Source organism: Triturus cristatus, chromosome 3_1 (assembly GCF_964204655.1).
Source record: "Triturus cristatus chromosome 3_1, aTriCri1.1, whole genome shotgun sequence".
Lineage (NCBI taxonomy): Eukaryota > Metazoa > Chordata > Amphibia > Caudata > Salamandridae > Triturus > Triturus cristatus.
The window spans coordinates 708458768-708486380 of record NC_140583.1 but is presented as its reverse complement, the minus strand read 5'-3'; positions in this window follow the sequence as shown (position 1 = coordinate 708486380).

Below are 27613 nucleotides of genomic sequence, written 5' to 3'. Positions count from 1 at the left end.
ATGCACCCACCCCTCATATGTCTGGGCACTGCTGGGAGTGATATGCACCCACCCCTCATATGTCTGGGCACTGCTGGGAGGCCTCTGCACCCACCCCTCATATGTCTGGGCACTGCTGGGAGTCCTCTGCACCCACCCCTCATATGTCTGAGCACTGCTGGGAGTGATATGCACCCACCCCTCATTTGTCTGGGCACTGCTGGGAGTGATATGCACCCGCCCCTCATATGTCTGGGCACTGCTGGGAGTGATATGCACCCACCCCTCATATGTCTGGGCACTGCTGGGAGTCCTCTGCACCCACCACTCATATGTCTGGGCACTGCTGGGAGGCCTCTGCACCCACCCCTCATATGTCTGGGCACTGCTGGGAGTCCCTTGCACCCACCCCTCATATGTCTGGGCACTGCTGGGAGTCCTCTGCACCCACCCCTCATATGTCTGGGCATTGCTGGGAGTGATATGCACCCACCCCTCATATGTCTGGGCACTGCTGGGAGTGATATGCGCCCACCCCTCATATGTCTGGGCACTGCTGGGAGGCCTCTGCACCCACCCCTCATATGTCTGGGCACTGCTGGGGGTGACATGCACCCACCTCTCATATGTCTGGGCACTGCTGGGAGTGATATGCACCCACCCCTCATATGTCTGGGCACTGCTGGGAGTGATATGCGCCCACCCCTCATATGTCTGGGCACTGCTGGGAGGCCTCTGCACCCACCCCTCATATGTCTGGGCACTGCTGGGAGTGACATGCACCCACCCCTCATATATCTGGGCACTGCTGGGAGTGATATGCACCCTTCCCCATGTCTCTGTCCACTGCTGGGAGTCCTCTGCAGCCACCAACCCACCCACCCGCCCCCTTGGTGCAGTACACTGCTGTCCTGTGCATACACACACACACCAATATACTGCTTATATGCTGCAACAGGCCCTATGCCAACATTCGTGGCGTGTGTACGCCTTGTATCCATTCTGTACTGGTGCCGTAGGGGTACAGGTGGGACGGACCCTAACCCCGCATTCATAGGGTGTACGGCGCGTACCCCTCCATCACCACAAGAATGGTGGTATGGGCCGTACCCACGCCCCCACAGCGTGGGTACAGCGCGTACACCTCCATCACCACTACAATGGTGGTACGGCCCGTACCCACGCCCTCACAGCGTGGGTACGGCGCGTACACCTCCATCACCACTCCAATGGTGGTATGGGCCGTACCGATGCTCTGGGGGGCGTGGGTACGGGCCGTACCACCAGTGGAGTGGTGATGGAGGGGTACGCGCCGTACCCACGCTGTGAGGGCGTGGGTATGGTGCGTACCCCTCCATCACCACTCCACTGGTGGTACGGGCCTTACCCACGCCCCCACAGCATGGGCACGGCACGTACACCTCCATCACCACTACAATGGTGGTACGGCCCGTACCCACGCCCCCCAGAGCGTGGGTACGGCCCGTACCACCATTGTAGTGGTGATGGGTACACGTCCACGTCCACTTCCGTTGTGGCGGTACGTGGGATTGGTGGACATGCCCCCAGAAGTGACCAGACCATGGGGGTAAGTTATATGCAGGATATATATGTTTTAACTTGGGGGGGTTATGCTTCCTGCCCCTCGCCCCCCACCCCTTTGCCCCTGGGTGCTGTTTTGACCTTCTGCGGCGTCTGCGTCTGTTTCGGTGCACCAGGTCGTAGGCTAGGAGGGCCTGGATGACACGTAGGATGGGGTCCATGGCTGTCCGTCGCGTACCGGTGCTCCTTGTTCGTGTCGTCCTCAATTTCCCGGCAGTTTTTGGCTCCCGTAAAAAATGCTACGTGCGGAGTGACGTAGGCACGAATCGTACTTGCTGGTCCATAAAACGCTGCCTGACTCCGTCCGGACGTCACGTACGCGATGTCCCGGATCGGAATTGTGGGTATTTTTTTGCCGCACGTAGTTTTGTACGATTCGTACGGAAAGTGGTATTTCTGTACGAATCGTACTTGCTGCTTTGTAAGGTGGATTTCCCGGGTACGAGTCGTATGGAGAATACGCTCCGTACGACCATTCCTACCTGGGTTTTACAGGATCGGAATCGGCACCATATTGTGATAAACCCGAAAAATAATAAATGTTTTAATTTTTGATATGTCACATATTTATTACATATTTAAACATAAATATACAATGTTTAAGCATAGTAAGTATGAAAACAATTTTATGTTTTATATAATATAGAAGTTGGAAAATATGTACATTTTTTACAAACAAAAGATGCAGTTATCCACTGGTTTGACTACAAATGTTAATATATATTTTTTTTAACAGTTATAAAAAAATAATAATTTTGTAAATATACATTAGATAATTATTTACAATTTACATTATTCATAATATACATTCAGAAACAATTTTGTCATTGTATTTATTTTATTTATTTGCACAATTGATACTAAGGTGCCGATTCCGATCCTGTAAAACCCGGGTACGAATGGTCGTACGGAGCGTTTTCTCCGTACGACTCGTACCCGGGAAATCCTCCTTACAAACCAGCAAGTACGATTCGTACAGAAATACCATTTCCGCACGATTCGTACAAAACTACGTGCGGCAAAAAAATACCCACAATTCCGATCCGGGACATCGCGTACGTGACGTCCGGACTGTGTCAGGTAGTGTTTTACGGACCAGCAAGTACGATTCGTGCCTACGTCACTCCGCACGGCTCATTTTTTACCGCAGCCAAAAACTCCCGGGAAATTGAGGACGACGCGAAGAAGGAGCACCTGTACGCGACGGACAGCAATGGACCCCATCCTACGTGTAATCCCGGCCCTCCTAGCCTACGACCTGGTGCACAGAAAGCGACGCAGACGCCGCAGAACAACACCCATGGTCAAAGGGGGGGGGCGAGGGGCATGCAACTTAACCCCTACCCAAATTATACCACATAAATCATGTACATACAGTACCTCCAGGGTCTGGTCACTTTGGGGGGCGTGTCCACCAAGGCCTGCGTCCCGCCACAACGGAAGTGGACGTGGACACGTCCCGTCACCACAACAATGGTGGTACGGGCCGTACCCATGCCCTCAGAGCGAGGGTACGGGTCGTACCACGCGTACCCCTACGTTACCCCAACAATGGTGGTACGGCCCGTACACACGCTCTGGGGGCGTGGGTACGGGCCGTACCCCTACGTCTCCCCAACAATGGTGGTACGGCCCATACCCACGCCCTCAGAGCGCGGGTACGGGCTGTACCCCTACGTCACCCCAACAGTGATGGTACGGCTCGTACCCACGCCCTCAGAGCGTGGGTACGGGCAGTACCCCTACGTCACCCCAACAATGGTGGTACGGCCCGTACCCACGCCCTCAGAGCATGGGTACGGCCCATACCACCATAGTTGGGGTGACGTAGGGGTACGTGTGGTACGACCCGTACCCACGCCCTCAGAGTGTGGGTACAATCCGTACCCCTACATCACCACAACTATGGTGGTACGGACCGTACACACGCTCTGAGGGCGTGGGTACGGGTCATACCACGCGTACCCCATACGTCACCCCAACTATGGTGGTACGGGCCGTACCCACGCTCTGAGGGTGTGGGTACAGGCCGTACCACCATTGTTGGGGTGACGTAGGGGTACGGCTCGTACCCACGGTCTGAGGGCATGTGTACGGGCCGTACCACCATTGTTGGTGTGACGTAGGGGTACGGCCCGTAGCCACGCTCTGAGGGCGTGGGTACGGGCCGTACCCCTACGTCACCCCAACAATAGTGGTACGGGCCGTACTCACGGCCTCAGAGCGTGGGTACGGCCCGTACCACCATAGTTGTGGTGATGTAGGGTTACGGACCGTACCCACGCTCTGAGAGCGTGGGTACGGACCGCATCACGCGTACCCCTAGGGCACCAATACATCAGTGATACAAGGCGTACACACGTCACGAATGTTGTCATAGGGCCTGGTGCAGCATCTAACCAGTATATTGGGGGTGTGTATGCCCAGGAGAGCAGGGTACTGCACCAAGGGTGCAGGCGGGTGGGTGGGTGTCTGCCTAGGATTCACATCAGTGGACAGAGACATGTGAGGGGTGGGTGCATATCAATCCCAGCAGTGCCCAGACATATGAGGGGTGGGTGCATATCACTCCCAGCAGTGGCCATACATATGAGGGGTGGGTGCATATCACTCCCAGCAGTGCCCAGAGATATATGAGGGGTGGGTGCCTATCACTCCCAGCAGTGGACAGAGAGAAGGGGGTGGGTGCAGAGGAATACCAGCAGTGGACAGAGACACATGAGGGGTGGGTGCATATCGCTCCCAGCAGTGCCCAGAGATATGTGAGGGGTAGGTGCCTATCACTCCCAACAGTGGACAGAGACATGGGGGTGGGTGCAGAGGAATACCAGCAGTGGACAGAGACACATGAGGGGTGGGTGCATATAACTCCCAGCAGTGCCCAGACATATGAGGGATGGGTGCATATCACTCCCAGCAGTGGCCAGACATATGAGGGGTGGGTGAATATCACTCCCAGCAGTGCCCAGAGATATGTGAGGGGTGGGTGCCTATCACTCCTAGCAGTGGACAGAGACATGGGGGTGGGTGCATATCACTCCCAGCAGTGGACAGAGACATGGGGGTGGGTGCAGACGAATACCAGCAGTGGACAGAGACATATGAGGGGTGGGTGCATATCACTCCCAGCAGTGCCCAGACATATGAGGGGTGGGTGCATATCACTCCCAGCAGTGGCCATACATATGAGGGGTGGGTGCATATCACTCCCAGCAGTGCCCAGAGATATATGAGGGGTGGGTGCCTATCACTCCCAGCAGTGGACAGAGAGATGGGGGTGGGTGCAGAGGAATACCAGCAGTGGACAGAGACACATGAGGGTTGGGTGCATATCACTCCCAGCAGTGCCCAGAGATATGTGAGGGGTGGGTGCCTATCACTCCCAGCAGTGGACAGAGACATGGGGGTGGGTGCAGAGGAATACCAGCAGTGGACAGAGACACATGAGGGGTGGGTGCATATCACTCCCAGCAGTGCCCAGAGATATGTGAGGGGTGGGTGCCTATCACTCCCAACAGTGGACAGGGACATGGGGGTGGGTGCAGAGGAATACCAGCAGTGGACAGAGACACATGAGGGGTGGGTGCATATAACTCCCAGCAGTGCCCAGACATATGAGGGATGGGTGCATATCACTCCCAGCAGTGGCCAGACATATGAGGGGTGGGTGCATATCACTCCCAGCAGTGCCCAGAGATATGTGAGGGGTGGGTGCCTATCACTCCCAGCAGTGGACAAAGACATGGGGGTGGGTGCATATCACTCCCAGCAGTGGACAGAGACATGGGGGTGGGTGCAGACGAATACCAGCAGTGGACAGAGACATATGAGGGGTGGGTGCATATCACTCCCAGCAGTGGCCAGACATATGAGGGGTGAGTGCATATCACTCCCAGCAGTGCCCAGAGATATGTGAGGGGTGGGTGCCTATCACTCCCAGCAGTAGACAGAGACATGGGGGTGGGTGCAGAGGAATACCAGCAGTGGACAGAGACATATGAGGGGTGGGTGCATATCACTCCCAGCAGTGGCCAGACATATGAGGGGTGGGTGCATATCACTCCCAGCAGTGCCCAGACATATGAGGGGTGGGTGCATATCACTCCCAGCAGTGGCCAGACATATGAGGGGTGGGTGCATATCACTCCCAGCAGTGCCCAGAGATATGTGAGGTGTGGGTGCCTATCACTCCCAGCAGTGGACAGAGACATGGGGGTGGGTGCAGAGGAATACCAGCAGTGGACAGAGACATGGGGGTGTGTACATCATCCTCAGATGACCACAACTCCATGGGTGTATTAACGCATCCACAATGTGCGACTATGTTGAGAGTGCCATAACAATACATCACTGACAGCAGTGTCCCACTCCCATGAGGATGGATGTCCTTCCCCCACTGCATGACACACCACATGTGTGTGTGATGACAAATGACACATGCATACCCACCCCTGGCGGATGCAGCACAATACACACACTGAGATCATGCCACAAGACCGTATAGTCATGTTAAAGCCTACTAAACTAAGAGAGCCAAAGGGAACACCCACTGTCACGCACATTCCAGGACTGGTAGGAATGTACAGGTGCTGGGACAGCCACCAAGTTGTTGTCTCCCATGGAAGGAATAGGGTGGAGTTCCCACAGATACAATGCCCACAATTGTGAGTAAGGTGCTCAAATCCCCTGCATAACAAGTAACAAAAGTGTGCTAGGCTGGGAGTACACACATGCATAGTGCGTAAAAGGGACCATTTCTACATGAAGGCATGGCAACATACTCTATATACAAGTACAGTGACTACCAAGGATGGCACAGACGATGCAGGCGGAGACATTGCTCAGCAGGCATGGCCATAGTTGAAGGGATCCGTCACCCACCAAGGAAATGTAGACACAGGTCAGCACAACAATTGTGCAACTTCCTGCAGGGAAGATGTCAGGTGCCACAGAGAAAGGAACACTCCTTGGGACAATGTCTCCAAACACAAAGAGCATACACGACCAAAGATTATTTGCAGAGACCTTGTGATGGCACGCAGATACCAGGGTCCACCCCATGAGCAGCACACTACAACATTTCCCAGACACCTTACACATTATCACCACCCCAACTCAGGGAGCATCAGCACCAACATCAATACCAGAAAAGCAATAGTGTGCAAAGGAAAAACAAAATGATTTATTCAGCATTAAATTAAAACGTATAAAAGGACACTATTTACAAAGGCCATAGGCCAGTCCAGATGCGAAGTCCTGGGGGGTACACATGGCCATGTGTCTCCCCTAGCTTGCCTGCACATTAGACACTTCATGTTCATCCACTGGGGGGGGGGGGAGGGCATCATGTGGGGAAGGACCAGGCACCGCAGGGACAGGAGGGGGAAGGGTAGGTGTTGTGGGTGCAGGGACAGACGACTCTACCACAGGGGGTGGGACAGCACCAAAGGTGGTAGTTAGCAGGGCGCTGCACACTTCCGCAAGCTCGTCCAGCGTCTCCCCTGCACCCGAAGAAACCACAGGCCCCATGGAGGTGGGGGGATCAGAGGGATGGGTTGCAGCGCTACTGGGGGAGGTGGTGGACAGGGGGTGAACTCAACTCCCCTACCCGTGGAGTGCCTTGCCCGTTTGCGGGCTGGTGAACCAGTGGGGCTGAGGCCCAGAACAGCCAAGTAGGTTTCCTTCTCAGATTGTGGGGCAGGGGAGCCGAGGAGAGTGACATTGGAGGGACTGGGTAGTGAGGAATGCGGACTCCGACTGTGGCTGTGTGTCTGCCTGTGTGCCCCAGACCCAGTGGGTGTGCCTTCTTCCCCCTGAGTGTGTGTGACAGGAGGTGTGCACTTGCCCTTCCGTGTTGGTGTGCTGCCTGTGTCTGGTGGAGTGAGTGCCTGGGAATGTCTGGGTGTGCTTGGGACAGGCATGGGAGTGGGAAGTGTGGATGGTGCAGGGGTAGGGGGGGACGAAGCGCTGCAGGAGACTCACTGCTGCCGTCAGTGACGAGTCCATGGACCTCGGCAACATCCATTGGTCAGACATCGCTGATGACATGCCCTCCATGTACGACACCATCTGTGTCAGCAGTCTGGTGAGGCCATGGAGGACACTCAGCAGCGATGTCTGGCCAACCTGCAACTGCCGCTGAATGTCCACAGACTCGGCAGTGAGGGCAGCAGGGGAGACAGGGGCAGGGGGTGCGGTGCCTGGCACGAAGGAGACATGTTGTTTCCCTACACGGACAGAAGGGACACAGGTCCTCTGCCTGACTCCCCTCACCCTCCGTGCCACTTGCTGCGCCAGACTCGCCAGCACTGGTGGCACCGGTGCTGGATCCCTCCTCTACGTCCGTGCAGGTGTCTCCCTCGGTGTCCCCCGATGATGCTGTGGGCAAGGTGAAGAGACAGGAAATAATCAGACACCTGTATACATATGACACATGAGTCCAAACAAAATAGGTCACAGTGCATATCATGAAAAGCATCATGAATAACATCTAGAATACTCCACACATATGTAAGCCCTGCACTCCCCAGTTGGTTGACCCATCATGCCCCTTGGAAACAATGAAAATCAGGACACAACCGCAAATAACTCGATATCCAATTAGACAGAGGATATGGTGTCTGGGAATTGTTGAGCACAGCCGGACTATGAAGGCATGCCACCTATTGTTCACTGTGAAAGAAACAGTACTGGTGCACCCAAGGGCAAATAACTGACGCCAATACTGAAGGTGTCCCCACACTCAGAGACCTGTGAGTAATTAGGAAAGCCAAAATAAATACATTGTGAACCCTTGGGAATCACAACACTTTACAGAATCGACGTGTTTGGAATGTGTGAATGTGCCACTTTTTGATCAGAACACACATGTGCCTGTATAACAGAAGTCACACAAGGAGGTGCACAGAAAACTACATTTACGGAGTCATTGTATGAGCTGGCAGCCCAAATCAAATAAGCCACTGTAAAGAAGAAATGGGGTATCAGTAAGTACATATACATGGCACCATGGTGGTCTGGATGACTTGACACTCGTAAGTTGGTATCATCAACAACCAAGAACTTACCCAAATGCAACCACACAGTGGGAACATGTATATGTATAATCTCTAAACAAATATTTTTCAAAACTGTGCCTTTGTTTTTAATGTGCCAGCGTGTCCAAGAAAAGTGTAAAGGTGGTGTCTTGTGCACTTCCTTGGGAGACATCTGTCATGCAGGCACATTATTGTCATTTACCACAAAACATCAAAGTCATGCATATCAACTATTGAGACATGTTGACAAGTGTAGTGAGTGCCAACGCACAAGACTGCTTGACTAACAACTTGAATCATGCCACCTGTCACATGGCCATCCGTACCATCATGACACATTTGGCAACACATCTGACCCACTACCTGTCATGTGGAGTGGCACACATGTCCAAACACAGGACAATGCATTAGCTAATGGCCCTGCAATTGTGTGGGAACAAGGAGCACCTGCACTGAGGAGACACCCTCATGGGAACCAAGATTGTCCACACAGATGTCAGCACACACAGACCAAACTACGTAGTATCTGGACCACACACCGTTGCCAAAAATGGATGAGCAGGAACCATGTCTTTTTACTTTTGACACATGGTGCAAAGCACAAACATTAAACCCTGCACAACATGACTGGGTCACTGCATGTTGAGTGTCTGTCCAGACAATTATCACACACAGGTCAGACCTTGCAAGGAGACATAAGGTTTGGACATGTAGGCCTTGCCCGCACAAACCCCCCCTACCTGAGACAATGTGATTGAGACAGAGCAAGTACTTACACATCTTAATCTGGGTTTACTAAAATGTGCATCAATAACTCCTAAATGTACTCAACATCACCTCGTGAGGCTGACCACACATATTAGTGACAAACAACCATCATCAGATAGTTGTACATAGACACACAGGCACTGGCCAGTGTGAGTATGCACAAGCCAAATGGGGTCACCCTGTTCAGTGGACACATGTAGCACACTTTACGTAAATACAAATGAGGCCAGGGAACAATGCCACAGAGGCCAACCTATGCTGAACACACCGAGAATGTCCACAGTGTTGGATGACACACATGATTCCTAGGAAAAGGTGCCTCAGGGGACAGTAGTGGGCACACTGCTCCATGGTCCTGGAATGATCTGACTGTAACAGGAGCAACCGTCCCGGCACTATGCATATCTCCCACTCATGCACATCATGTCTGAGGCCACTACATCGGTCATGCATGCTGCAAGTCGGTTCATTTTAAGCCTCACACTCCTATGTTGAGACTCAGCATCAGTGCCAACAATTATGGACCCCCAAATTACTGAACAGGACAGGGCACAGGCAAAGTACCAACACATGTCACAGACCACCCCCACACATGATGCAGCAAGCATTGTGCACTTGGATTAACTGGCACCCTAGATGACCATGTGCAAGTGTGATTACATACAGACCAGGGAACACATGTCAAAGAGGGGAAGGGAGGAAGAACAGCCCCGGTTGACTTGGGGCAACAGGATATGCACTGCACATATAAACCATGGCAGTGTATGCATGCGACTGAGCAGTTCCTAAAGCTGGTGACACACAACAAACACACATGTACCTACACCCTCCTTGCTGCTGTCCCTCCTGTAACCGCCTATCCATGTCAGGGAAGACCACCGCCAGGACACGCTTCATCTGGTGGGTCAGTCGTCGACGACCCGGGCGATCCTACTGGCCCAGCACCGGATGTCCTGCCAGCGTTTCCTCACTTGGGGTAGGCGCCGACACCGACCCTCCACCGACATCACGGCCCTGACGGCCCTCTTCCAAATTCTCCCCTTCTCGTTACCTGTGAGGATGACAAAGTGAGACAACATCACTACACCTGCTCCATGTCACAGAGACACACATTTGAACATCTTAGCTTTCTTGAACAGGGCATAGTATGCTGCCAACTAATAGCACCTTTGTCATAGGGACATTAGCCTCCGGGGAAGCTCAAATGCACTACATGGCATTGAAAGTACACAGATGGCATGAGGGGTGCGACACACTCACTGATCATGGCTCACACTGTGCATCACACGCAACACAAGGCTGATGGACAGCACCTCAAAGCAGTCACATGCCCCAGGCCACTGACGCAACCTCAGCACAGTAGACAGACACACACAGGCACAGATCAATCACCTGCCATTGGCAACAGCGGATACAAACCTCACTCTGCACAGGTGCCACTTGACTGGGGGGTGTCACAGGTGTGTGGCTAGCTCAGCACGTCAGACACACAGCACAACTTCCTTCTCACATCAGATGGGTAGAGCATTTGCTCCTTCATGCAGCTGTGGTGCAACACTCCACATAGACACTCACCCACATGACAAGGAACATTCACACACATCAATGTCCAGGGGGCGTACACATCATTTGGACACTCTCACCACAGCTCCACTCAACTCACACACATCTGTGGGTACAGTCACCTGTCACACCGGGGGGACCACAGAATCACATCAGGACTATAGAACATAAATGCCCAAGAGGATTAGCCAGGCTGAATGTGCCATGCACCATGCAGTGACTGTCACAGTAAGCACAATGCAAGTGAGGAGTGCAGACATGAACTACATCATGCTCTGCATGGGAGACATAAGGCATTCCCCCACCCCCCTGGGACCCACTCTAAACAACATTGCATGTCTGTCACACCTGGACACAATGCCAGAAGTGCCAGTCACAAAAAAGGTGCACAGTCAAAGCTAGTGGAGTCAGCACTCACCTGCTCCCCTGGTCTCCCATACAGGCTGGGGTACTGTGGGAAGATGACGTCCAGCAACACCTCATTCTCCTCCTGGGTGAATGGCTGGGCCCTCTCCACAGACCTGGACATGGTGACAGGGGAAGCTATGACAGCAGCAGTGGTGTCCAATGATGTGTTGTGCAGGCAAGTGCCCTCTCTGGCTGCCTTATATCTGCCTTGCTGGGCTGTTTCATTTACAGGAGTACAGAGTGATTGGTCAGACTCATTGCATCCTACGTTTCCTCCAATCCCTTTAAACATACACCAGTGAGTGCCTTTGCATGGTTCAAAATGTGAGCATCATGTCAAGTCAACAACCACTTTGCAACATTGTATATTGTCTCCAACCGACTTTTGCTGGCCACCTGATGAAAAAATTTGAACTGGAAACTCGGTCTCCATGACAACGAGCATGCATTTAGGCCATAATACTTGTCCCTCATGTGTCCCCTATGTAATTTTACAATCCACACACAGGTACGGTGCGCTTGACACGTACGTGTACGACCAGTGCGTACACGTACGTGTACGATCAGTGTGTACACGTATGTGTACTACCGTAGTACACGTACGTGTACACACTGGTCGTACACGTCCGTGTACGCACTGGTCGTACACGTACGTGTACACACTGGTCGTACACGTACATACCTAGGACTCCCTCCCCGGGAACCTCCACATGAGCTATGACCTCTACGCCTTAATGATACTCTTCCAAATAGGTCTGTCCGCACAGTATTGCAAGCCCACCCTCAGCAGCTTGAGGCCATCACAGGTGAGTATTGTGCTCCATGTCTGCATTGAATGATACATTGTGACCCATGTGTGTCCTGTACCAGACTCAGATCCAAGGGTATGGATGGGTGGAGTTAGTTCAACACTCAGGCATAGTTTGACATTTACACACACATATGTTGTGGACTAATGCAAAATGACTGCAACATCTCATGATACAAAATAAATCTTTTTATTTGCGGTGGGGTACGTGTTTTGGTAGATAAAATGATGTGCTCTACCGGGTGCATGAAATCCAAAGTTCACAGGGGGAGATGGTATCCTTGGCATTAGAAGTCATCAGAGTCCAGACCACAGTGTTGGTCATCATTGGTCAGACTGTGACCAGCAAGTCCATGTGGCAGAGAATGTCATTGGATGTGGTGCTGCTGTTGCGCCAGAGGGCCAGGTGCCAGGCCAGGTGACCTGGGAGATGTGGATGGTCCGCTGCCTCTCACGGTCTTTTCCGTGGACGACCCACCTTCCTCCGGGGACCCTCAGATGCAGGCCTTGACGATGTTTGGGACGCTCCGTCGGACGAATAATCCTCCTCCTCCTCCCCCCTCTCTGTGGCTGGTGCTGGTCTGCGTCGGCGATCTGACGGAGTGAATGGCTTATGTCCCTTTGCACCACCAGGAGCTCACCCAGTCTTGCCTCCATCCGTCCTTGGTGTAGTTGTTGACTGTCGTGTTGCTCGGCCTGCAGGTTCTTCATCTCGTCGAGGGTCCCCTTCATCTCTGTGAGGCCCCCCACTACCTGGCTGATGCCCCTGGTGTCACGCCGGTATGTGTCCAGGATGTGGCGTATGTGTGACATACCGGTTCCCTCAGCTGGCTGGTCAGGTTCGCGCCTCCGCCTGCCTCCACTCCCACCACCCCTGCCCACACGAGCCTGGCCTGCCATTGTGGGCACATCGGGTCTATGGGACCCCTGAGGGATGGCATTTGCGGGGTTGCCTGCCTCCTCCTGGGTGCCCGGAGAACCTTGTCCCTCCTGGTCAGACTGGCTGTGTTGTTCAGTGCGAGCAGCACTCCTGGGTGTCTCCTGGGATGTGGCAGGAATGGGGGTGGTGGTTGGCACAGATGTACCTGAAGCAGGTGCTGCAGGGGCTTGGGCACCAGAGGGTCCAGGGTGGTCGGGGTCATCCACGGAGTGGTGAGAGTCGTCGCTGCCGGTGGGATCATCTTCACGCCGAGCCTGGGACTGTGATTGTTCCCCCCATTGTTGGGGGGAGATCCATGACGTTGCCCTGTGTGTGAGAGAGAGACAATGTCAATGCTGTTTCATGCGACATCCATGTTTCAAACATATTCAAGTTGGCACAGTTCCTCCAGGTAGTTGGATGTGCCTAGCATTCCTTTCAATGTCCACTTGTGGATGGGTATGTTGCGGGGGACAGATTGATATGTTCTCCTGAGTGTTTGACCTGTAGAATTGTGTCTAGAATGCTTATTTGGCTATGGATTGATCTTGTTGTGTCACATGTCCATTGTGAGAGTGGATGAATCCGTTGCCTGCCCCAGGGGTGTGTGCTTGTGTAAGGGGGGGGGGGGTTGTGACCGGGCCTGCTGTTGTGTGTAGTGTGATTTGTCATTGGGTCTCCCAGGTGATGTGTCTGTCCCCTCATGGTGCATGCTGGCATGACAGTGAGTGTGAGTTCCTGTGCTAGATATCTGAGCTTGTGGAGTTGGTGTTGGAGTGTACAGTGGTCACAGGAGGGCCTTGTGCTGCATACAGCAGGGCCAAGTGTCAGCTACCTTGTCAGTACTTTGCCAGTCCCTGTGCCTTGGGCATGGTGCATGGGTATGCACCTAGGCCATATGGGCTGAGGGCATTGGTGTCTGCTTCTGAGTGTCACGATGTGTTTTGTGAGGCCCACCCTTCCCGGACATCCAGTCTTGGGTTTGTGGTTCGTGTAGCCTGGGACATGGCATGGCCTTGCTTAGTGAATGGGGCATGGACATGTTAGTGGCATGAGCGTAGTTTCTGAGTGTGGTTGTGTCCGGTGAGGGCTTGGGGCTAGTTGCGTGCATTTGGTGTATTTGGGGTGTGGTTGCCATTGCCCCTATGTTACGTAAGTAGTTTGTGTACTCACCAGGCTCTGCAACTCCTTCGACTCTGTGTACTCCCACCGGCGGAAGCAGGGCCATCACCTTCTCCTCCCAGGGTTGGTAATGTACGGGTCTGCGGGGCAGCCCACCTCCAGTGATGTTGCTCTGGGTGTATTCCTCGTTCATTTTCCGCTTGACTGCCCTCCGCAGATCGTACCACCTGGCTTGGCATTCATGCCTGGTCCTTCGGATGGGCGCAACAGCATTCACCTTATCGACGATCCTCTGCCACAGGCTAGTTTTTTGGGCTATGCTGGTCTGTCTGACCAATGTTCCAAACAGCTGTGGCTCGACTCTGATGACTTCGTTGACAACGAGGTCCAGCTCCACCCTTGTGAACTTTGGATTCTTGTCTGTGGGCATGGTGTGGGGTGTGGGTGTGGATGGTTGTGGGTGTGTGGGTGTGAATGTGACGGTGTGTGTGTGAATGTGAAGAGGGGGTGTTTGTGAAGGAGGTTGTGTGAAGGTGTGTAAGTTAAGGTGTAGTTAAGGTGTAAGTAAGGTGCAGTTGTTTGTCTGTGGGGTCTGGCAGCAGTGGGTCTGTTGCAAAGGCTCATGGGTTGTGTGTGTGGGCCCTTTTTATTGGTCCATTTGTGGGTGTGGCTGAGTTTGAATTTGTGGTGGGTGTGTTATAAGAGGTGGTTGTGATTTAGGGCCTCTGTTTGCCTGTTTGGATGTGCCAGGTCAGTCATTGAGATGTATTTTGTCATGTAGACGTGTTTTGTGGTGTTGTGCGAGTCGAATTGACCCTCCTTGTGCTGTTTTGCAGTGTCCTGGTTCTGTGCGAGTCTTTTTCGCGTAGGTAAGGTCCGTACATACGCGATGCTGGGTGAGGGTGCTGGGGTACGGTGTTGGTGTATGGTGCGTACAGGTACGGGGCTGGGGTACGGGCCTGGGGTGCGGCGCGGCGCGTACAGGTGGGGGGCTGGAGTACGGTGTTGGGGTACGGTGCGTACAGGTGCGGGGCTGGGGTACGGTGTTGGGGTACGGTGCGTACAGGTACGGGGCTGTGGTACGGGCCTGGGGTGTGGCACGTACATGTGGGGGGCTGGGGTACGGTGTTGGGGTATGGTGCGTACAGGTACGGGGCTGGGGTACAGTGTTGGGGTACGGTGCGTATAGGTGCGGGGCTGGGGTACGGTGTTGGTGTACGGTGCGTACAGGTACGGGGCTGGGGTACGCGCCTGGGGTGCAGCGCGTACAGGTGGATGGCTGGGGTATGGGCCTGGGGTATGGTGCGTACAGGTGCGGGGCTGGGAGACGGGCCTGGGGTGCGGCGCGTACAGGTGCGGGGCTGGGATACGGTCCTGGGGTACCGTGCGGAGGGGGGGTACGGTGCTAACATACGGGGGTACGGTGCTGACATATGCGGGGGGAGGGGGGGCTGTACGACTCGTATCCGGGCACACGTTTACCCGTGTACATGTGTGCTACAGCGTTCGCTCCGTACGGGGCCTTTTACATGCGGTTGTGTATTCGGACGGGTGGTACGGATCGTACTTGCGCGCTCGGACTTCTGTTTTACGATTTGCACGTAAAAATGTCCGGCTCCCTCTCGTACACTTTTCCCGACGCTATTCGTATGTATTTTTAACGTATGAATCGTACTTCGCCGGTTGTAGGGCACTTGTACGAATCGTACGTAAAAATATACGGATACGAGTCGTAAGCAATTTTTTTTTAACGGATCGAAATCGGCACCTAAATATTAATATATTTTGTATAGTATTATTTAATTTGTCTTAAAAATTAATATTATATAGCTAAGGTGCCGATTCCGATCCTGTAAAACCCGGGTACAAATGGTCGTACGGAGCGTACCCGGGAATTCCACCGTACAAACCAGCAATTACGATTCGTACAGAAATACCATTTCCGTACGAATCGTAAAAAACACCGTACGGCTAAAAAATACATACAATTCCAATCCTTGACAGCGCGTACGCGACGTCCGCACGGAGTCAGGCAGCGTTTTACGGACCAGCAAGTACGATTCGTACCCACAGCAATCCGCACGGCTATATTTTTACGGGAGCCAAAAAGTGCCGGAAAAGCTAAGTACGCTGCGATGCACGAGGAAAAGGGGGCCCGCTATGCGACGTACACGCCATCACCCACATCGTACGTGTCATCATGTACGGTGCGTACCCCAACATTGCATATGTACGGACCGTACCCTCCACCCCCCGTATGTACGCAGCGTACCCCCACCTGTGTATGTGCGCACTGTACCCCAAGCGTACCCCCCACCCGTGTATGTACGCACCGTACCCCAGACGTACCCCAATCCTCGCGTATGTACAGTCCGTACATACGTGAGGATTGGGGTATGCCTGGGGTACGGTGCGTACATACGCGGGTGGGGGGTACACCTGGGGTACGGTGCGTACATACGCGGGTGGGGGGTATGGTCCGTACATAGGGGGAGGTGGGGGGTACGGTCCGTACATAGGGGGGTTGGGGGGTACGGTGCGGACGTACGCGGGAGGGGTGGGGGGCTGGGGGGGCCATACGACTCGTACCCCGGGCACAAGTGTACTCAGGGTAGAGCTCGTACAAACTTCGCTCCGTACGGAGCCTTTTCCATGCACTTGTGTTTTCGGACGCGCGGTACGGATCGTACTTGCGCGCTCGGACTTCAGTTTTACGATTTGTATGTAAAACTGTCCGGGGACGTCTCGTAGACTTTTCCCGAGGCGATTCGTATGTATTTTTCACGTACGAATCGTACTTCGCCGTTTGTACGGGACTTGTACGATTCGTACGTAAAAAAATACGGATACGAGTCGTACGGGAAAAAAAAAAATCCAGGATCGGAATCGACCCCTAAGTAAGTATTTTGTAAAAGAAAAATAATTTTTAACACAAATAACATTTTAGCAAGCAGTACAATCTTTTTTCTTGCAATAAGTTATTATAATTTGTATAATATATATAATAAATATTATTTGTGTTGTAATATATATTATAATACATTTTACATTTTTTAACATGACAGATTTTTTTTTTTTACATTAGTAATATTAATAAGTATGTTTTTTTTGGGTATAACATTTCTAATTTATATTGAGTTTGATGTGGGAAAGTATTTTTGTTAATTTAATAGGCGGCCATTTTTTAAACAAAGGGGCTGATTAGGATAGTGGTGCACCACCATCTTGCAGCCATTCTCTGCCCGCCAGCTAAGGATGGCGGACGGATTGCTAGCTGACGGGAAGTCCGTTCGCCACGGGTCCAACACAGGCAATCGTTACTATTGCCTGTCGGACCCACTCTGCATCCACAAAATAGTGGTGGTGCCTAGCAGGCACTGTCTGCCAGATTAGGTGCTGCATCTCCGCCAGCCTGTGTATGGTGATTCAACTGCCATGCATAGGCTGGTGGGGATGTACTTTGGGGGTCCGTAGCGGGTTCCCCTTCAGCAGGGACACTCAAGTTTTGCCCTTGAGGGCACCCCCGAACATTTCCCTGCACCTTGTAGCAGGGAAATGCAAAACTTGCATTTTTACCATTGCATCAGGTGCTGCAGCCAACAGAACCCACCGCAATGGTAAAAATACACGAGACTGCCACAGTGGCGGCTGCATTGTGATTGCACTTGCGGGACCGCACCCATTTAGACGGCCAGTCCCAATTACCATGACGATGGTCTGCCATCGTAATGACCCCCTAAGTTCTATTTTATAGGCTATCGGTGTTGTTTTAGGGCATTTCTGAGAGGAGAAGCTCATGGATGGAAGCTGAGTCGCATTGGTTAAGGTAAGTTTAATTTACTTGCTTTTAGACTTAATTTAGGGGTAGGGCAAAGAGTAGTTAGGTACTATATGAGGGCCGATTCCGATCCTGTAAAAAGGCTGTACGAATCGTTGTACGGAGCGTTTACCCCGTACGACTCGTACCCGGAAACTTTCCGTACAACCTAGGAAGTACGATTCGTACCGAAAGCCTATTCCCGTACGTTTCGTAAAAAAGCCCGTACGGGTCAAAAAAACCTACGATTCTGATCCGGAACAGCTTGTATGCGACGTCCGGACGTATTCAGGCAGCGGTTTCCGGCCCAGCAAGTACGATTCGTCCCTACGTCACTCCGTACGGCTTTTTTTATGGGAGTCAAACACAGCCGGAAAAGCAGAGTCCGACGCGAACCGCTACGCAACGGAGCCCCGGTACGCGACGTACACGCCTATGGCACAGTAGAACTGTGATACAGACCGTACACACGCAATGAATGCGTGGGTACAGTGCGTGGCACACGTACCCCTACGGCACCATTAGAACAGTGATACGGACCGTACACACGCAATGAATGCGTGGGTAAGGTGCGTGTCACACGTACCCCTACAGCACCATTAGAACAGTGATACGGACCGTACACATGCAATGAATGCGTGGGTACGGTGCGTATCACACATACCCCTGCGGCACAGTAGAACTGTGATACGGACCGTACACACGCAATGAATGCGTGGGTACGGTGCGTGTCACACGTACCCCGTTACGGCACCAGTACATTTGGGATACGAGGCGTACACACGCCAGGAATGTGGGCTTAGAGGACTGGCCCAGCATGTTACCTTCGCATAGTGGTGTGTGTGTAGGTCCAGGCCAGCAGTGTACTGCTCCAAGGGGGTGCGTGGGTGGGTGCAGAGGACTCCCAGCAGTGTCCAGACATATGATGGGTGGGTGCATATGACTCCCAGCAGTGGCTTGCAATATGAGGGGTGGATGCATATGACTCCCAGCAGTGGACTGCAATATGAGGGTTGGGTGCCTATGATTCCCAGCAGTGGTCAGAGATATGAGGGGTGGGTGCATATGACTCCCAGCAGTGTCCAGACATATGAGGGGTGGGTGCATATGACTACCAGCAGTGGACAGAGATATGGGGGTGGGTGCATATGACTCCCAGCAGTGGCCTGCAATATGAGGGGTGGGTGCATATGACTCCCAGCAGTGGCCTGCAATATGAGGGGTGGGCGCATATGACTCCCAGCAGTGAACAGAGATATGGGGGTGGGTGCATATGACTACCAGCAGTGGTCAGAGATATGAGGGGTGGGTGCTTATGACTACCAGCAATGGACAGAGATATGGGGGGTGTAAATCATCATCAGATGACCACACCTACATAGTGGTATGGACGCATCCCTAACTTTGGACTATGATTTTAGTGCTATTACAACACATCACTGACAGCAGTGTCCCACACCCAGTACGATGGATGTCTTTCACACACTGCATGACACACCACATGTGGTTGTGATGACATATAACACATGCATACCCACCCATGGCGGATGCAGCACAATACACACTCTGATTTCATGTCAACAGACTGTATAGTCATGTAATTGCATACAAAACTAAGATAGCCAGAGGGAACACACACTGTCACGCACATCCCAGGACTGATAGGAATGTTCAGGTGCTGGTCCAGCCACCAAGATGTTCTCTCATGGAAGGAATAGGGTTCAATTCCACCAGATACAATGCCCACAATTGTGAGTCAGGTGCCCAAATACCCTGCATAACAAGTACCATTTGTGTGGTAGGCCGTGATTACACACATGCATAGTGCTGAAAAGGGCCAATTTGTCCCTGAAGGCATTCCTACATACCCAAAACACAAGTACAGTGACTAGCAAGGATGGCACAGACGATTCAGCAGGAGACATCGGTGAGCAGGCATGGCCATTGTTGAAGGGATCCGTCACCAACAAAGGAAATGTGGACACAGGTCAGCACAACAATTGTGTCACTGTTTGCAGGGAAGATGTCAGGTGCCACAGAGGAAGGAACACTCCTTGGGACTATGTCTCCAAACTAAATGAACACACACTACCATTGATTCTTTGCAGAGACATTGTGATGGCACACAGATACCATGGTCCACCTCATGACCATTGTTAGAAGGCGACCTCAGAGGGGCCCGGAAGGGGCCCTGACTGCCCTGAGACCCACCCTCGAGGTATCGTAGCCGGACACTGGCGGGAGACTCCTCAGGGGAGGAACCTCGTATCTAGGATCGTACACTCGGCACCACACGACAGAGAGACAGTACACGAGAATTTCTTAAGAGCAAATCTTTATCAGATCGGAGTTGTGGGATCTTTATGATCAGCAAGGCAAAATATATACAAGTAGAGCGCGGGCTCACAAAGTCTTGGAGGGGGGTTAGGAGGTAGCGGGACAGTCTTTGGGGATAAGAATCAAATGCAGGAGCGTACCCGGCGCACAGCTCACAATCCTCGAGCTGGGGGATACGCTTGTCGTTGTGGGGTCCGGCGGGACCAAGAGAGTCTGTGGGAGCCGCGAGTCACTCGGCAGGCTCGAGTATAAGTTCGGAGGTCTTACGATCTTCGGGGAGCCGCGAGTCACTCAGCAGGGCTCAAGCACAAGTTCGGAGGTCTTACGATCTTCAGGGAGCTGCGAGTCACTCAGCAGGGCTCAAGCACAAGTTCGGAGGTCTTAAGATCTTCAGGGAGCCGCGAGTCACTCAGCAGGGCTCAAGCACAAGTTCGGAGGTCTTACAATCTTCAGGGAGCCGCGAGTCACTCAGCAGGGCTCAGGTGTTCCAAGGCGAATCTGCCGGACAGTCCCAGAGCACCCCTTGTTATAGGGCGACTCCTCTTTGATGTCCGGAGTCTGTGCAGGCAGGGGTTTTGTCACCTGGGGGTCGCTTGTTGGGGGTTTCCTGCCATTGTCCTTTGATCCTTTCAGGGCCGGGTCGGGAGGAGCCCCAGACACCCAGCAGGCGTGGAGCCAGCCCTCGGGGAGGCCGGCGGGTCGATCGAAACCCACCTTCCCAGGGAAGTGCAGAGGTGTGATGGAAACTGCTCCTCCCTTTCTCATCCCAAGGGGAGCGCGATGTCCTCCAGCCGGAGTGGCGCCTCTAGGCCAGTGTCGCGCTGGGGCCGGGAGGCCATCTTGGTGCATGAAGTGGGCATGCTGGCCCGGGGTGGCCGAAGGAGGAAGGCCACGGACGGGGGAAGTCCGGGTCGGGTGTGTGTGTTCTGGTGGGAAGGATCGGCTAGGCCGTGGGCTCGGGGCTGGTGTGAGGTGCAGGGGTCAGGTCTGACTATGTTACGAGGGCCGGGTCTAACACGCGTCCCCCCCAGCTGAAAGCCGGAGAGAACTACCCATCTTCTTGGGGGTTCTCTTCGCTGAGGCGGAAGAGTCGGGAGAGGCCATCGGCGTTGGCGTGGTCCGTACCAGGGCGATGTTCCACGGTGAAATCCATCCCCTGGAGGGAGATTGACCACCGCAGAAGCTTGGGGTTTTCTCCTCGCATCTGCATGAGCCATCGCAAGGGGCGATGATCGGTTTGGACCCTGAAATGGGTGCCGAACAGGTAAGGGCGTAGTTTCTTGAAGGCCCAGACTACGGCGAACGCCTCGCGCTCGATGGTACTCCATCTCTGTTCCCGGGGCAACAGCCTTCGGCTGAGGAAGGCCACGGGCTGGTCTAGACCCTGGTCATTTACCTGGGAGAGGACTGCCCCGATGCCATGCTCGGAGGCATCAGTTTGTACCACAAACTCTTTGGAGTAGTCGGGGGCCTGGAGGACGGGGGCCGTACACATGGCCGTTTTCAGGGCATTGAACGCCTCTTGGCAGGCAGGGGACCACTGTACCTTCTTGGGCTGTTTCTTGGACGTAAGTCCCGTGAGAGGACCGACCAGGCTGCCGTAATTCCGGATGAATCTCCGGTAGTAGCCCGTGAGGCCCAGAAAGGCTCGGACCTCTGTTTGGGTAGTGGGGGGTTCCCAGGCTAGGATGGCGTCGATTTTGGGCTGTAGAGGGGCGACCTGCCCGCTTCCGACCTGGTGCCCAGGTAGGTTACCGAACCTTGCCCAATCTGGCATTTGATGGCTTTCACGGTGAGGCCCGCCTGGCGTAGGGCGGTTAGCACCCTCCGGAGGTGCTGGAGGTGCTCACTCCATTCGGAACTAAAAACTGCAATATCGTCGAGATATGCAGCGCTGAATTTTTCCAGCCCGGCCAGGACTCTATTTACCAGTCGCTGGAAGGTGGCCGGGGCATTTTTCATCCCGAAAGGCATCACGCGAAAGCGATAGTGCCCATCCGGGGTGGAGAAGGCGGACCGCTCCTTGGCTCCCTCTGTGAGCGCAATTTGCCAGTAGCCGCAGGTGAGATTGAAGGTGCTGAGGAACCGAGCAGCCCCGAGCCGGTCAATGAGCTCGTCGGCTCGGGGAATGGGGTGGGCATCGGCTCGGGTGACTTCATTGAGTCCCCGGTAGTCCACGCAGAAGCGGAGTTCTGGGGCGACCCCGGGGGCAGCTGCTTTTGGGACCAGGACTACGGGGCTGGCCCAGGGGCTGTCTGAGGGTTCGATCACGCCTAGGGTCAACATTTTTGAGACTTCGGCTTGGATACAGGACCGGACCCGATCAGGGACTCGGTAGGCTCGGTGTCTTACTGGCGGGCTGTCCCCGGTATCCACATCATGGACACACCAGTCGGTGACCTTGGGGACCAAGGAGAAAAGGTCCGGAAACTGCCCTAGGAGCTGGCGGCAATCCTCACGTTGCTGGGGAGTGAGAGACGGGGAGAGGTTCACTCCCTCTACGGAGCCGTCCTTCTCCTTGGTGCACAGAAGATCAGGGAGAGGATCTGACTCTTCTTCGGACCCGTCGTCAGTGGCCAGTAGGAGGCTCAGCTCCGTCCGCACAAAGTGGGGCTTGAGGCGGTTCACGTGGAGGACCCGGAGGGGGTCCCGGGGTGACTGGACGTCTACCAAGTACGTGACCGGGCTCTTCCGCTCAACTACTTTGAAGGGCCCGGTCCATTTATCCTGGAGAGCGCAGGGTTTCACGGGGGCCATGACCCACACCAGCTGGCCCGGCTGAAACTCGACTAGCGCGGCGTTCTGGTCGTACCAGCGCTTCATCTCCTCCTGACTCGCCTCCAGGTTGGCCTCTGCCATCTCCCGGAACCTCCTAGTCTGATTTCGGAGGGTCAGGACGTAACGGAACACGTCTCGGGGGGGGGCCTCGGGGCGCCGCCTCCCACTCTTCCTTGACCAGGCTGAGGGGCCCCCTGATGGGGTGCCCGTAGAGTAACTCAAATGGGCTGAAACCCAAGGATTTCTGGGGAACCTCTCGGTATGCAAATAGGAGGCAGGGGAGCAGGAGGTCCCACTTACGCCGGAGGGGCTCTTCCAGGCCCGCGATCATCCCCTTCAGAGTCCGGTTAAACCACTCTACCAGGCCGTTTCCTTGGGGGTGGTACGGGGTGGTGAACTTGTAGGACACCCCGCACTGTTGCCATAAGGACCTCATGTATCGGGAGATAAAGTTGGTACCGCGATCGCTCACGACCTCGCGGGGAAAACCCATGCGGGAGAAGATTCCCATCAACGCCCGGCCCACCGCGGGAGCCGTGACGGTACGCAGGGGGATGGCCTCAGGGTAACGGTTGGCATGGTCCACCAGGACGAGGATGAACCGGTGCCCCTGGGAAGTTGGGCGGTCCAGAGGTCCTACAATGTCGATCCCGACCCGCTCAAAAGGGGTACTGACGACAGGGAAGGGTTGGAGGGGAGCCTTGCGCTTCCCTCCACTCTTCCCACTGGCCTGGCACGTGGGACAGGAGTTGCAGTGGGCTTCCACATCCGCTTTCATTCTGGGCCAGTAGAAGTGAGTCACGAGGCAACTGTATGTTTTGTCCTGACCCAAGTGGCCTTCGAGGGGAACGTCGTGGGCCAAGCCCAGGAGGAGGGTTCGGAAGCGTAGGGGTACCACCAGCACCCGGCCGGACCCTAGCTCCACCGACTTCTGTTCGCTGTACAAAAGGTCATTCTCCCAGTATACCCGGTGCGTCCCCGTCTGGTCGCCTGCGGCCTGGGCCTCTGCCTGCTGCCGGGGCCCGACCAGGGAGGGACAGGTAGCCTGCTCTCGGCAGAACTCCTCTCGGGAGGGGCCCCCCTCGTGGCGCCACTGGGCTAATTCGGGCAGATCGCCTAACTCGGTGTCTGGGGTGGAGTCGGAAGGCGGGGGTTCGTCACTGGCGATCGACTCTTCTGGTGGGGGGATCTGGGGACCCTCGGCCGGGACCATCCCATCTTCAGGGGCCGGGGCGTCGTCGACGTCCCTCAGGGGGGTCAGTCGAGCCGCCATGGATCGAGTGGTGGCGCACACCCACTCAGGGAGGCCCATCATCCCTAGGTGGGTCTTGCGCTCAACTTGTCCCCAGGGGGAACTTTCCAGGTCGTTCCCCAGGAGACAGTCGACGGGCTGGGAGGTTCTCACTGCGACCTTCAGTTTGCCGACCACCCCTCCCCACTCAAAGGGCACCAGGGCTACCTTACATAGGCTTTCTGTGTTGTCGGGTGAAATGAAAGGGCAAAATACGTTGGGGAGGACCTGGTCTTCGTGGACTAAGTGGCTGAGGACCCCGGTGATGCTGGCCCCTGTGTCACGGAGGGCTTCTACTTGGTGGCCATTGATCGTTACGAGCTGCCCATATTTCTTTGTGTTAGAGGGCAGGAGGCTCCCAGGGACCATCTCTCTATCTCCTAAGGATACTAGGGCCATAGCGGCGGGTTCCCACTCCTCGGCCTCCTCAACCTCCTCCCCCAGGGCTACATTGGCTATCTGTCTAGCGGGGGGTGCTGCCTGGGTGGTGCGTGGGGCCATGGGGCATTCAGGGTCGTTGGCGTAATGCCCGGGCTTCTGGCAACGAAAACATGTGATGGTTACCCGGTGCCCCCGTCTCAGGGGGGGCCGGATACAGCTGGTGGGGGTGCCGGGAAAGGTGGAGATTGGGACTTCGGGGGACTAGCCTGGGACTCTCTCTGCCCTCCCTGGTTTCCCCCCCCTCTCTGGCGGGGTGGTCCCTAACTGGCTCGGGGGTACTCTCCTACAGGGCCCCGGGAGACCCGGGTGTTGGTCCAGTGATCCGCCTCGACAGCCAGCTTCCTCGGGTCCGTGAGCTTGCTGTCGAGCAGATGCTGGCGTAGTTCCACAAAGCAGTTGGCAGCCAGGTGCTCCCACAACATAAGGTCGGTTAGTTCTTCCAGGGTGGTTACCTTGCTGCCCTTGATCCACCCATCGAAGGCGCGGCTGAAGAAATTCACATATTCCACCCAGGTGGTACCCGGGATCTTCCTGCAGTCCCGGAACCGCTGGCGGTACATCTCCGGGGTGAGGCCGTACCTTGTGAGGAGGGCCGCTTTCATGTGTTCATAGGAGGTCTGCATGGAGGTGGGTAGGTCGAGCAGGGTGTCTCTCCCTTCGCTCAGGAATCGTCCCCATAACCCAGCCCCCCAATCCTTCTGTGGGACCCGATGGGAGGTCATGGCGACCTCGTAGGCCCGGAACCACTGCTGAATGTCATCATTTTTGTAATATTTTTTGACCACATCCTTGGGGATGTGGACCTTCTGCTCCGTCGGGGCGGCCGCCTCCCGGTTCCCCGGGGGCTGCGCTTCTTCGCTTCTTGCTTTCAGTTCTATTTCCTTCAAGCTGCGTTCATGTTCCAGTTGAAGTCTCCTTCCCTCGTGTTCTCATTGGAGTTTCTTCTCTTCTAGTTCTCCTTGTACTCACAACTGTTCTACTGCTAGCTTTTTCTCGGCTAATTTCAACTCGCCCTCAATTTTGAGTTTGGCTAATTCGAGCTTGTGATGGCGACTTTTTTCTCTGTCTGCGAGTTCCTCCGGGGATAGGCCCCCGTCTGGTACGAAGCCTCGCACCTGGTTGCTGCTGCGTTCTCCTTGGGAGGGTCCAGCTTCGTCGTGGGGCTCCCCCGCTCCTTCTGGGCGGGAGGCTCCAGAATCCACCCAAGCTTTCAGTGCCTTTTGCATATCTTCTTTGGTGTTGAGACCAGTGGTAGCGATTCTGAGTTCCTTGCAGAATTGCTTTAGTTCTTTGTGAGTGTACTCTTCCAGCTGTTCCACCTGGAACACGGTACTGGCGTCATCTTCTATGAGAACCGCGGCGTTTCCTTCTGCCATCTTTGTCGGTAGTGCGTCAGCCGTTCACGGTACGATCTCTAGATTATGGGCCCGAATCCCGTCGCTTGCCACCAATGTTAGAAGGCGACCTCAGAGGGGCCCGGAAGGGGCCCTGACTGCCCTGAGACCCACCCTCGAGGTATCGTAGCCGGGCACTGGCGGGAGACTCCTCAGGGGAGGAACCTCGTATCTAGGATCGTACACTCGGCACCACACGACAGAGAGACAGTACACGAGAAGTTCTTAAGAGCAAATCTTTATCAGATTGGAGTTGTGGGATCTTTATGATCAGCAAGGCAAAATATATACAAGTAGAGCGCGGGCTCACAAAGTCTTGGAGGGGGGTTAGGAGGTAGCGGGACAGTCTTTGAGGATAAGAATCAAATGCAGGAGCGTACCCGGCGCACAGCTCACAATCCTCGAGCTGGGGGATACGCTTGTCGTCGTGGGGTCCGGCGGGACCAAGAGAGTCTGTGGGAGCCGCGAGTCACTCGGCAGGCTCGAGTATAAGTTCGGAGGTCTTACGATCTTCGGGGAGCTGCGAGTCACTCAGCAGGGCTCAAGCACAAGTTCGGAGGTCTTACGATCTTCAGGGAGCCGCGAGTCACTCAGCAGGGCTCAAGCACAAGTTCGGAGGTCTTACGATCTTCAGGGAGCCGCGAGTCACTCAGCAGGGCTCAAGCACAAGTTCGGAGGTCTTACGATCTTCAGGGGAGCCGCGAGTCACTCAGCAGGGCTCGGGTGTTCCAAGGCAAATCTGCCGGACAGTCCCAGAGCACCCCTTGTTATAGGGCGACTCCTCTTTGATGTCCGGAGTCTGTGCAGGCAGGGGTTTTGTCACCTGGGGGTCGCTTGTTGGGGGTTTCCTGCCATTGTCCTTTGATCCTTTCAGGGCCGGGTCGGGAGGAGCCCCAGACACCCAGCAGGCGTGGAGCCAGCCCTCGGGGAGGCCGGCGGGTCGATCGAAACCCACCTTCCCAGGGAAGCGCAGAGGTGTGATGGAAACTGCTCCTCCCTTTCTCATCCCAAGGGGAGTGCGATGTCCTCCAGCCGGAGTGGCGCCTCTAGGCCAGGGTCGCGCTGGGGCCGGGCGGCCATCTTGGTGCATGAAGTGGGCACGCTGGCCCGGGGTGGCCGAAGGAGGAAGGCCACGGACGGGGGAAGTCCGGGTCGGGTGTGTGTGTTCTGGTGGGAAGGATCGGCTAGGCCGTGGGCTCGGGGCTGGTGTGAGGTGCAGGGGTCAGGTCTGACTATGTTACGAGGGCCGGGTCTAACAACCATCATACAAAAACATTTCTCAGAACCCTAACACATTACCAGAACACCAAATCCAGGAGCCTCATCACCAACATCAAGTACCTGAAATG